This window comes from Elephantulus edwardii, unplaced genomic scaffold (assembly GCF_000299155.1).
Source record: "Elephantulus edwardii isolate Elephantulus edwardi_28Jun2011 unplaced genomic scaffold, EleEdw1.0 scaffold00077, whole genome shotgun sequence".
NCBI lineage: Eukaryota > Metazoa > Chordata > Mammalia > Macroscelidea > Macroscelididae > Elephantulus > Elephantulus edwardii.
The window spans coordinates 9502127-9514826 of NW_006399827.1; the positions used below are offsets into that span (position 1 = coordinate 9502127).

The window sequence follows — 12700 nt, forward strand, 5'->3', positions numbered from 1 at the left end:
TCAGATCCGCCAGCTGCTCCGCAGGAGGAGGGGCAGTCTCCTGTGAGATTTACTACCTCTGAACACCCACTCGAGGGTCAGCTATGGGTTGGTTCTGACTCGACGGTACACAGCAACAATAAAGGTAAATGGCTAACACATGCACAAGTGAAGAAAATAGAAATTTAACCTAAAAGAGTCATGGATTAAAGGAATACTTGGTGGTTGGTGGGGTTAAATGAGTGGGATGATGCTTTGAATATTTGAACATTTTTTTTTTTTTTTAAATCACCACCATATTGAGCATCAGCAATGAGTTGCACTGTCAACCCAGGTTAGTTCAGACCACCAGCTGCTTCAAGACAGAAAGATGTGCAATCTCCTGTGTGATTTACAGCCTCTAAAAACCTGCTGAGGGTCAGCTATGAATGGGTTCTGATTCAAGGGCACATAACAAGAACAACATAAGGATTAAATTAGTTATTTTCTCTTCTTTCCCTTTAAAAGTGTAGCCATATTTGGTCAGCCATCCTCCTTAACTTTCTCAGATCTCTTTAGTTGCCTCTCAGCTCCATCCTGGAAATGGTGTGCCTGCCTTTTTAAGAGGTAGGCACCTCATGTTTCAAGTTCAAGTGCAATGGAACTCACCCTGCAGCTTGAACAGATTTGAGTGTTTTTGCAGAGGGAGGGCCAGGACAGATGGGGAGTGTCATGCTCAATAAATACTTCTTGGATTGAGTTGTTGGAAAGGCTGCAGGGGTGGAGAGAGTGAGCCACACCTCCTCCCAGCCTCACTTGTAATGGTCTTTCCCATTTCTGGTGTCTGCACACTGTATCCCCTTTACAGTACCTCTCTTCAGCCACTTAAAGGCATCTCCCCTCCAAAAAAAAGTGTTAGCGTTCTCTCACATTCTAAATCATTGCTCTCCTATTCATCTTGGCCTTTGGGCTTGAAGCCCAGCTGGTGGCAAAGACATAGCATTTCCATGGATGTCATTGCTAGGCCTGTAGATTCTCTTAAAGCCAAAGGGGAAGCTTGGGTTGTTCCCAGGTTAATCCATTTAGGATTTTGTTACGATTTTGTGAAAAAGCTAAACTACCTGGCTCTCAGCTTAGAAGTGGTTATGAGGAAGAGGCCAAGGAGAGCTGGATGAATGTTGGGTGCCCTTTCATTCTAGATGGATTTGTGCCAAAGTCCTAGTGGTGCTGTACCCCATGGCCAAGGAGGGCAGGACAACAAAATCAGTGGCTTTTCTAGTTTCACTCGCATCACATCAGAACCAACCTCTAGCCGACTGACCCTTCATTGGGTTTCCAAGGCTGTAAACTGCATGGAGAGAGATTGCCCATTTTTCTCCTATAGTCATTGGTGGATTTGAACCACTAGATAGACAGAGCCATTGGGTTAGTGGTGCAACTCCTCACCTAGGCTATGCCACTAGAACTCCCTTTTCTAGACTAGGGAACAGAATTAGCTATTGGTTCAAGGGTGGCTTTGGAGATGTGATCAGACTAGAAGCCAGCCTCTTCCAAGCCAGGAACCATCCCATGTTCCTCCTCCTCTTTGTCCATCGAGATGGGAAAATGCTGGATTGAGGTCCTCAGCGTCATTCCCAAGCCTTGGGCACCTCCTATTACCCACAGAGTTCTGTGCTCTTCTGCCTTTAAGATTGTCAGCCATGAGCCAGGGCCTTGGCCCCAGTGTTTTTATAAACCTGCATGGCTGGGTGTAACTTTGAACAGAGTGAAAATGTGATTTGGGGGAGAGGCAGTTTCTGCTCCCCTCCGCCTCTTCCTACCCCACACACTCCCTTTGCTTTAAGAGATTTCTCACTCTCTGCATGTTTGATCGCCCACACAACTCTGACAGAACCACCGCTGATAATATGTGAGCTCCCTGCCCCACAGCTGCAGACTGGCTGCAAACCCGATGCACATTTGGGGGTTGTCTTTTTTAACTCCTGCCCATCAGATATGACATACAAGCTGGGGCTGAAGGAGAAAGGGTGGGTAACATTTGGCATGATAGAGGGGCTGCAACCCGAGGGCATTCATAATGTTACATCGTCTGAGTTTAGAACTTGGAGAGAGCTGATTGTCTGTGAGCTGCACACATAAGGAACAGGAACATTTGTGATGCTGAGAGCAGTGCCTGGGCTCTTACAAGAACTGAAATCTTGAGTGGTTTTGTGTTCCTGGGAGAACACAAAAAGGGTCTGAGTACCAACTCTCTGAGGACCCCAACACTCACCAGCATCTTTGAGAAAAACATGCTGCTTTTGTTTGGTTTTGTTCTTGATTCTCATCACCAGGACTCTCCAGTGTTTCTAATTCATCCTCATATAATAGTCCTGCAGGTGAGGGTGACCTTTACTTGGTTTTGCAGATAAGAAAACTGAAGCCCAGAAAGGAAGTGACTTGCCCAAGGCTATGAGACAACCCTTTTGCTCCTGGCCCAGGGCTCTTCCCATCTATGCACAGGAGGCTGTTGGTAATGTCATCCCAGGCTGGCATCCCCTCTTGCCTGCCCCCACACTCTCAGCCTTTGTTTCCTCTCTGTATGCCTGCATTTCAAGAATGACATTTAGTCACTAAATTGACCTAAAGAGGACTGGAAAGGAAAATGGGATGCAGAGAAGTCTGTCCTTCCTCCAGTATCTCCTCAGTGCCTAGCTGTACCATAGCTTCATAACCTGATGTAAATTATCGAGGGTGATGCTTATTATCTGTGTAATGTAATGGTGGCTCTATGGATATTTCCAACTGACTTGAAAGAAACGTTTTCCATGTGGAATGAGCAGTTAACTAGGGACAGATAAGGCCTAGGATGCTAGTAGGGTGTTCCCTCGTTCTGTGGATCATGAGCTTAGGGCCATGTCATAGACACTAAGACTGAGCTTGAAGGCAAATAATGGCTTGATAAAGTGTGATTTTGTGGAACCTCAAAAAAGCACATGGAAATAAATGTGGGTGATGTGTTTCTTTGGTGATGGGAAGGGGTGCAAGTGGCTTTGCTTCATAATGATGACAAGTGAACCTACTGTGTGGGCCTCGGGTACAACCCCTTCCTAATTGCACTTGCACTCCTGGCGGCAAAGGGGCCTGTTGGGCGTGTGATCTTTGAGTGTATCCCTGAGGAGTAGGGTAATTGTGACATGAGCTAATGCTCCTCCTGAGAAGGCTCTGACCTGAGTAATAGGGGTAGCAGGGACTTGAACACCAGGAGAGAGCCCCATCTAAGAGACTTGGCATTATGAATAATTTCTGGCTTCATAGAGGTAATCTAACCCCTCTGAGAGAAGTGTCATGGACAGCTCTTACCTCCAAAGCTGATTTTGTAGGACAAACTTTGAATGTTCAAATAACCATATGCTTATGTAGAACTTTACCCCGCAGTTACTTCCAGCTTCCTAAGATAAAATCCCATTTCTACAAATTTTATGAAAGTGATACTGTATAATAAAGTTGTTTCAATGGTTCCTATAAATGCTTTGTTGGTTTTTTTTTTGTGGTTTTTGTTGTTGGGGGTGGGGGAGGCTAAGAAATAAGCCAACTGTCTCACATAACAAGTACTTTTTCTGCTCCCTGTCCATATAATAGTTGATCTCTAAACAGGATGCTCTTGAATGTTTGCTCTTTGCATTGTAGGTAAGGAGAAGGGAGCTGAGCTGTGGAGCCGCCACTCAGCAGCACCATTCCCTTTGTTTTCTCTTCACCTCGCACCTCCCACCCTCGGAAACTTCTCTGTTCTTTTCAAACCGAACACCACACAAAACCACAGCAAAGAAGCGTATGTGAGTACGTACGTGTGGACTTGAATGGGAATCTGTGTGCATTTGAGTGTGAGCACACAGATGTCTGGAGTGTGACTGTGGGAGAGCTTGTATGTGAGTATATGTGTGAGAAAAAAAGTGCCCATGAGAGAATACAGGTGCTAAAGCAAGTGGAGCAAACGCTAACACTAGGCAAAGGGGTGGGGGTAAAAGTTATGTGGGTCTTCTGTGTCCTGGTCTTAGACTTGCATCTAGAAGCTTGAAATTAAGTCCAAATAAAAAGGTTTTGAAAGTAACTATATACATGGTAGATTAATATGATTCTGTCAGGAGCTCTTTTAGGATGGAATTTTTCTTCTTTTTAATAAGTATAATAAATACCTCTTGCTCTTCTCGTTTAACAGATGAAATAATTGAAACCCAGGGAAGTAAGTAACTCTTCTGAGTTCAGGCAGAGGCAGGAATTCTGTCCAGGAATATACCATTATAGGTGGCCACCTCTCAGAAGACCTAGCTTGCCCTTACTCTCCAACATGGAACAAGTGTGGCATCAGATTCTGAGAATTGGTTGGGTGTCTGCTGCCATGGGGCCCAGCCCAAGCCACGCCCCTCATTGACCCAGCAAAAGGGTCAGCAGAAGCATGACTTTCTACTAAGAGGCACTGGGGATACTCAGGATGGTCAGATACCATTTAAAGAAAGGGGCTTCCTTATTCTATGAAACACTCTTACTTACTGTGCTGCTTCATTTAGTTTTCTTTATTTCTTAAAATACTTGAAATTGGAAGCTGCATATGTAGAGATCTGAGAGGGAAAGAAGTGATGCCAGGTTCTTGGGCCTGGGCCAGTCAGCTTTCTTTTGCTGTGGACCAGTTACTTCATTCTGCCAGACTGCCTTGTGAGGAGGGCAGTTGAATAGGTTAGTGAAGCCTCTTACCAAGTAAATCAGATTTACACAAATTTATACACAAAAGGATGGTTCATTTTTTTGATTGTTATTCAGTGCCCTCAAGTGTGACTCATAACAATCCTTTGTGCAGCAAATAGAAGGAAACATTGCCCAGCCTTGCACCATCCAGTCGTTGCTGTATTTGGGACCATTGTTAACAGCAGCCGTTGTGTTAATGTATCTCCTTTGGAGTTGTCTCTTGTTTTCACTGACCCCCTTCTTTACTTTAGATGATGTCTTTCTCCAGAGACTAGCTCCTCCTGATAACCTGTCCACATTTCACATCTGTGGAGCTTTCTGCCTGTACTTCCTCTAAGACCAATTTGTTCATTCAATCCATGGTATATAGTTCATATTCTTCACCAACACCCTAATTCAAAATCACCAATTATTTCATTTTCTTTAGTCATTGTCCAGTTTTCTCTTGTCTAGGAGGTAATGGGAAATACCAAGACTTGGGTCAGATACACTTTAGTCTCTAAAATGACATCCTTGCCCTTTAACATTTTAAAGAGGGCCCTGGCGGCAAATATGCCCCATGCAGTACATCATTTAGTTCCTTGGCTACTGCTTCCATTGGCGTTGATTATGGATCCAAGTGAAATGAGGTCCTTGGCAGCATCAGTGATTTCTCCATTTATCATGATGTCGATTGGTTCAATTTGAGGTTTTGGTGTTTTTTTTAATATTGGAGTATGATTCATATTGAAGTCTTTGGTCTTCTTCAATAAATTCATCACTTTGAGCAAACAAGGATGTGTCATCTGCACACGTTAAGTTGTTAATGAGCTGTACACCAATCCTGGTGCCACATTCTTCAAATAGTCTTATATCTCATAATTTTCTCAACTTATAGATTGAATATATATGGCTAAAATACACAACCCTGATATACACCATTCCTGATTTTACACACTTGATTAGTTTGAACAGCTGCTTCTTGGTCAGGTTCCATTGGAACATGTTCTGAAATTTCCTATTCTTTACAATGTTTTACCTAATTTTTTATAATCTACATAATCAAATGCCTTTGCATAGTCAGTAAAACACAAGCAAACATTGTTCTGACATTTGTTGCTTTCACCCAAGACTATCTGACATGAGCAATGATATCCTTTGTCCTATGCCTTCTGAACCTAGCATGAATTTTTTGCCGTACCCTGTCAATGTACCACACATTTTTTCATTATCTTCAGCAAAATTTTACTTGCCTGTGATAGTACTAGTATTATTTGATAATATCTATGTTCTTTTGTATCAGTTTTCTTTGGGATGGACCCAAATATGAATCTTTTCCATTCTATTGACCAAATAGCTATCTTCCAAATGTCTTGGCACAAAAATTTAGTGCTTCCAGCATTTCATTCATTTCTTGAAACACTCCAGGTAGTATTCTGTCCTGGACCTTGTTTTTACCAGAGCCTTCAGGGTAGTTGGACTTTGTCCTTCAATACTATTTTTTCTTGATCAGATGCTAAATCCCAAGGTAATTGAATGCTGACCGATTCCTTTTGGTATAGTGACTGTATTCCTTCCATCTTTTCATGTCCTGAGTCATTCAGTATCTTGGTCATAGAATCTTTCACTATTACAACTTAAAGCTTGATTTCCCCTACCCTCTAGTTCTTTCAGCTTGAGAAATGGTAAGCATCTTCTTCCCTTTTGTTTTCTTTATTTTTTTAATTATTATTATTTATTTTAATGAAAATTTACAGAGATTTTGGATTTCCATTCATTCATTGTTGCACTTTTCTTCCTGCCCACCCCTCCCCTCCAGTTCATTCTTCTCTTTGAAAAGTAAAAGAAAAATTATTTCATTGTTATTCAGTCCCTCCCCCCAAGTCCACTCCACTATGCACCCTTTGTTCTGGACTCCTGTTATGACAATAATACCTAATCATATATCCCTTTTAAACAGTTCTCTCTCTCATCTGTTTCAATGCAGTATTTATCCCATCTTTCTCAGTCTCTCCCCCACTCCAACCCCTATGTCAGTCCGATTTTACAACAGTGGCACCATGCAGTATTTGTGCCTTTGTGACTGAGATAGTTCATTCAGCATAATGTCCTCCAGGGTCACCTATTTTGAATAATATTGCATGAGTTCCTTGTTTTTCAATGCAGTGTAGTATTCCATTGTGTGAATATACCACTGCTTCTCTATCCATTCATTTGTTGATGGACATTTGGGTTGTTTCCAACTCTTTGCTATTGTGAACAAAGCCATGATAAATATGGGTGTGCATCCTTTTGTTTTCTAACTTAAGGACTTTACATTTTTAATCAATGAAAGCCCTCCATTAACCACAGGGCCCAAGGAAGGGTGAGTCCCACTGCTAAGCCAGGTTAGTGTTTCAAACACTGTCATTGTTTTTCCCCAGCCACTTTTCTCTCATTCCAAACCACATGCAATGCATCTCTCTTAGCTTCTTGAAGGCATTTGTATTATTCTTGGCCATTTTTGGTTACTGATACTCCCCTCCCACCCCAGCTGATGTAATATCGATGACTCCTACTCTGTTTTTTAACATAGATTTGTTGTTGTTGTTGTTTAATGCCATCGAGTTGTAGACGACTCATAGCGACCCTATGAATGAACAGCCTGAGCACTGTTCGTACATAGAGTTTCCGGAGGCAAGCCATTTCGGAAGTGGATGCCGCTCCTGCTTCCAGGCTTGATTTAGTCAGGAAGCTCCAGCCAACACTGTCCACCATGGGTGCCCATTACCACGATTGGCACATCACTGTCACAGTCTTCAGCATCACAGCAACCACTAGTTACCTCTGTACAGCAATGCACAGACCAGTGCTATACCACCTAGAAGAATGTTTGACAGGAAGACAATTTGAACCTGGCTGAGGGCCACAGATTAACATAGAAGTAAATGAAAATTCTGAAATGCCCTTGTGGAGTTACCCTCTCTTGAATGGTTAAGTTGGTATCAAAGGATTTTGTTCTGGGCTCCAACCAGTTGTATGAAATAGACAGGAGCATTTGTTTACTGTACTTTTTACCCCTGTTTACATATAATGGAAACTGGTATAGTCTATAGGATGTTGCTGTTAACCCAAAGGCTAAGCCTCTCTAAAGGTTTGATGCTACCAGCGGCTTAGAGAAATGAACAATCTGCGATGAGATTTCCTCCTGTGCCATTTACAGACTCGGAAATCCACTGGAGGGTGAGCTATGAGTCAGTTCCGACTCAACAGCAATGAGTAAGTTTTATATATTTAGTTTGGTTGCTCTTAGAGATGGTCAAGTAATATAGTCTGTCCCTCTGATTCTTTTTTCCAGGATGTTGGCACCTTCTCATTCCAAAGTAAGTGAAAAATGTATGACAACCAGAAATGGGGACAAGTTGCAGAAGCGTGACAAAAAGTTACCCCCACGGTCCTGCAGTGGTGTCTGCAACTATGGAGTTTATATTGGAACTGCTGTACAAGTAGCCAAAGCTGTCTGCATCAGATTCATGCTCCTTTTGCTACGGAAGGGTCAGGTTGTTACTGTTAGGTGCTGTCGAGTACAGCTCGTAGCAACTCCATGATCTGAACCCCACCCTATCTTGTGCCATCCTCATCATCTCTGACCACTTGAGCCTATTGGAGCAATCACTGTATCAGTCCACCTGCTTGAGGATCCTCCTATCTTTTGCCAACCCTCCACTTTTTCAGGCATAATGTCCCTCTTCAAGGAATAGCCTCTTGTAACAACATGCCCAGAGTTTGTGAGACGAAACTTTATCATCTTTGCCTCCAAGGAGCACTCAGGCTTTACCTTCTCCTAGACATATCTGTTCGTTCTTTTGGCAGTCTCTTGGCTATTCAGTATTCTTCAATTCCACAACTCAAAGGCATCAATTTTACTTCTTATTCATTGTCTAGCTTTCGGAGTCATAGTAAGTGATTAAAAAGACTAGGACTTGAATCAGGTCTTCAAAATGAAAGGTCCCTGACAGCAGACTTTCCCAACACAATACATATTTTGATTTCTTGACTGCTGGTACCAAAGGTGCTGATTGTGAATCCAGCAGTCATTGACATTTTTTGTCTTCATCTAACATGAATGTTGCCTGTCGGCCCATTGGTGAGGATTTTTTTGTTTTCTTCTTGTTGAAATATAGTCTATACTGAAAGCTGTAGTCTTTAATCTCTTGCAGTTAATGTTTCAAGTCCTCTTCACTTTCAGCAGGCAAAGTTGTGTCATCATTATTACAGGTTGTTGGTGAGTCTTTCTCCTATCCTGACGTCACATTTTTACTCATAGAGTCTGGGTTTTCTTGGCCTGACTTATGAAACAAGACGAAGTTACTGTTAAACAGGTCTTGGCTGAATAGTAGATACGAAGACCATCCTACACAAGGGATGGTGTCACCTGGCTTCCAGCACTGTGTAGGCCCTCCTGTGCCCTGTGAGCATTGTGAAGAGAGAACATGACAAGCTTGCTTCCACCAGGAAGCCAGCAGTTGTCTCAGGCAGACACTCAGAGTAAAAAAATGTCTTCCAGTGTTACACCTTCCAAGTCTCTTTGGAAATGCCATTAAATCTGGCTTTTCTGACTAGGTTTAACCTAGAGGTACTCTGTAACCTTTGTACCTCCCTTGGGAAATCTGAACAACCATCAGGAACAAGGCATCAGAGCAGGGGCTGCCCTGGAATGTTGCCTAGCATCATTTGGGGTTTTTCCACAGCCAGGGCACAGCATGGGAATTTGCCAGTAATTTGAGGTCAGGTTGGGTCTGTTCCAGAACACCAATGGCCTGGTAGAGCACCACAGGACGGGAAGTAGTGATCTAGGTTGTTCCCCTTTGAAGTTGGGAACATGGGGTAACCCTTAAGTATGGAGATGGTGATAATCAGAGAAGACGTCCTGCAAGTGGGGCAAGGTGGTTAATTTAAGTTTTAAAGGAGGTAAAAGTCTGGCAGAACAACTCACAGCGTTTTAGACTCCAAAGTAGGCTTTTAAATGGATTTTTCTCATTTCAGTCTGGAAGGTAAAAAATGCCAAAACTGACCTGAGTTTGTAAAATTTGGCGTACCAGAGTGATACCCAGAATGAGAAAAATTATATATTGGTACCTTGTTGGAAGCTTAATCCCCCTTTTAGGAAACACCCACAGTGTAGGTGCACTGCACATTATCCAGAACTCCTTAGTGACAGAGTCAGAACCAACAGTGCCCTACTCAAAGATGGTGGCCAGCCTGTACACTTCTTTCTCTTACTTCAAGTTGCTGAAAGGCCTTGCTGTACCTCCTCTGTACATCTTTTCTTAACATCTCCCATTCCCTGGCCCTTAATTTTTCCTGTTCTTAGTACCATTCCAGTCCTCATACCCATATTTGACAAATCCAGATCTGTTCCAATTTTACCATGTTGACCATGACTGAACCTGTTCAAAGTGATTGGAAATCCTGATTCAAAGGCAAAACAAATACTGTGACTGTAACCTTCCTGACCCTAAACTGAGCAGTTGCTCCTTAACCCTCCCCCCCACAACCCTGGCCCAAAGCAAAAGGTATCAGAGTCAAGGTTAAGTGCAGAGATTGCAAACCAGTGAGTGAGCAAACCTGCTCTCTGAGCTCTGATGGTTATTCCCAGCCTGTTCAGTCATGTGACCAGATCTTCTGCTGTGGCTTGCCACAGGTAAATTGAGCACTATTTATACTCTGGTGGTGTCCATAGCAACTTGCACTGTTAACCCAAAGGCTGGGCATCTCTGGTAGTTCAACTTCACCAGCCACCCCTCAAGAAAAAGATGGGCAGTCTCCTGCTAATACTTAGAGCCTCAGAAACCCAGTGGAGGGTCACTATGAATCAGAACCGACTCCCCATGGTGAGTTGAGTTGAGTCGTGAGGGTGAAGAAATCCTACCTGCTAAGCTGAAGGTCAGTTGTTAAGCACCATTGAGTCGGAACCGATGCATATAACTGTCCCGCCAACGGGTCTTCAGAGGCAGGAAATCTCAGAGCAGATTACTCGTCTTTCTCCTGTGAAGCAGCTGGTGGGTTTGAACTGCATGCCTTTGGGTTGGCAGTGTAGATCCTTACCACTAAGCCACCAGAACTCAGCAGTCAGTTATTTGAACCATTTAGCCACTCCATGGGAGAACGATGTGGCACTCTGCTTCCATCAAGTTTTATAGCTGTGAATATCTTACAGGGCAGTTCTCTGCTCTTTAGGGTTGCTAGTAGTTGGAATCAATTTGATGGCAGTGGATTTAGTTTCGGTGTATCTTGTCCTAGATGATACCATGGATTCTCCACTTTCAATTTAGTAGAATTGGTCAGTACCAGCCAAAACCAAACACATTGCCGTCTAGTGGTTTGTGACTCCTAGTGACTCTTTAGATATAGTAGAGTTATCCTGTCACTTTTCTAAAGTTACAAATACTTATGGAAGCATGTTGCTATGTCATTTTCTCAGAGTTCAAACTGATGACCTTTCCAGCCAGCTATTTTAACCACTGCCCCTAGGGCTCCTGAACTAGTCAGTCGCCATCTCTTGCTACCCTTTAGTAGCTGGAGAATTCTAGGATTAGGGGAGTTTGCGCTCATGTGGTGCAGCCTCCTGCTTGAGGCTGGATTGTTGAGACCAAGGACATGCAAATGTCTCGTCCTGGAGCTCATCAAGGGCAGACTCCACAAGTTCCACTCAGTAAGTTCTAAAACATGTTCTTCCATGTATGTAATCAGATTCTCTCCTTTTCTAACAAGACCTGTTTACTATCCATTTTCACAACATACAGGGAAAACAGCTGATCCTACTGCTGTCTTGGTGCCATTTCTCTAGTCCCTGTTACTTCTTTTCCTGGCTTTCTCAGATTTCTGTATTACTTTTGAAGAATCAAATCTCTAGTGAAACTCATTGCCATTAAGGCAATTCTGATCCATAACAACTCTGTAGGACAGAGTACAAGTGCCAGATGGGCTTCTCAAGCTGTAATCTTTATGAAGCTGACTAGTACATCTTTCCCCTGTAGAGTAACCAAACCTTTCCGTTGTCAGCCAACCACTTTTACCATTGCACCGCCAGAGCTTGTTTGAAGGACAGTAATGGCAAATGGATGCTTGGTGTTACTTGCCCCAGTATAACTGTAAAGTTACACCCAACTCCATCATACTTCTGGATTTAGGTTGCTATTATTTGATACTGTTGAGTTGACTACATAGCAGCTCATAGCAGCCCTTTGATCAACGGTGCTGAGCCTTGCCCTGCCCTCTGCCATCCTCAGGATCTCTGATATGTCCAAGCCCAGTTTTACATTCACTGTGTCAGTGAGGGTTTTCCTCTCTTACTGACCCTCTGACTTTCCCAGCATGATATCCTTTTCCAGGTCTGGCCCCTCCTGACAAAATGCTCAAAGTATGTGAGACGAAGTGTCAACATCCTTGTCTCTTAACAGGCATTCTGGCTGCACTTTCTCAAAGACAGACTTGTTTGTTCTTTTGGCAGTCCGTGGCATATTCAGTACTCTCCTCCAACACCACAATTCAAAGACCTTGGTTCTTCTGCCATTCTTGTCCAACTTGGAGATGCACAGAAAGCAATTGAAAAAAGCCCCTATGGCTTGAATCAGACACAGCTTAGTTTTTAAACTGACATCCTTGCTCTTCAGCACTTTGAGAGATCCTTGATAGTAGATTTTCCCAATGCGATACATCTTTTGATTTCTTGACTGCCAAGTCATGAAATAGTTGACAACTTCAATTTTTTTCTCGCTCAATCATGATGTTAATGATAAGGAATTATGCCGCCAGTGCAAAGGTGTGCAGTTTGAATCCACCAGCTGCTCCACAGAAAAATGATGAGCAGTTGCCTCTTGTGCAATTTACTGCCTCTGAAAACCTGCTCTACTGTCAGCTATGGGTTGGTTTACTTGACAACAACAGCACATTGTTAAATATTGGTCTGTGGTGAAGATTTTTGTTTTCTTGATATTGAAATGTAATCCATATTGAAGGCTGTAGTCTTAGACCTTTTGCAGTAAGTGTTTTAAATCCT

General features: G+C 43.0%; 1 protein-coding gene across 1 annotated transcript in view; it reads left to right on the plus strand.

Annotated features, from left to right (window-relative positions):
• The window catches only part of FAM117A (family with sequence similarity 117, member A), a 60378-nt gene that overhangs the window by 8154 nt on the left and 39524 nt on the right, over positions 1-12700 (plus strand). The gene's annotated exons all lie outside the window — the stretch shown is intronic.